We start from the raw sequence: 374 nt of genomic DNA, 5'->3' as shown, positions 1-374 counted from the left end.
GTCGTCCGTTTGTGTGAACGCCGGACGCGTGGTCGGGCGCAAAGTCGGCGGCGTGCCGCTCGGCCTCCGGGTCGCAAGTTGTCGGGAGAGGCGCGGCGGCCTCACGGTCGGACGCAGTCCTCCCCGCGGCGCATCCCCGGCGGGCGGCGTCTCCGTGCCGCCCCGTGTCCGAGAAAGCGGCAAAATCGGCAAACTCCGCCTCCGGACCGTCCACGTCTCCCGCGGCGCGGTCGCCGACGAAAGAACGCGGACCGGGCCTGACGTCCGAAGCGGCGAATCCGTTTGCGACGGCGCCGTCGCCCGCGGCACGGGGGCCGGGTCTCCTCACCTCCGACCGGTCGCGGCTTCGGATGAGCGGCGGGTGGCCGGCGGCG

The 374-nt window shown here is 74.6% G+C and overlaps 1 protein-coding gene across 1 annotated transcript in view; it reads right to left on the bottom strand.

The window, feature by feature from the left end:
- LOC109527619 (aftiphilin-like) overlaps nucleotides 1-374 on the bottom strand; it is a 4,370-nt gene that overhangs the window by 2,535 nt on the left and 1,461 nt on the right. The window lies entirely within an intron of this gene.

This window comes from Hippocampus comes, unplaced genomic scaffold (genome assembly GCF_001891065.2).
Source record: "Hippocampus comes isolate QL1 unplaced genomic scaffold, H_comes_QL1_v1.1 scaffold301, whole genome shotgun sequence".
NCBI lineage: Eukaryota > Metazoa > Chordata > Actinopteri > Syngnathiformes > Syngnathidae > Hippocampus > Hippocampus comes.
The sequence above is the reverse complement of the archived record's forward strand: the minus strand, read 5'-3'. Positions and strand labels throughout refer to the sequence as shown.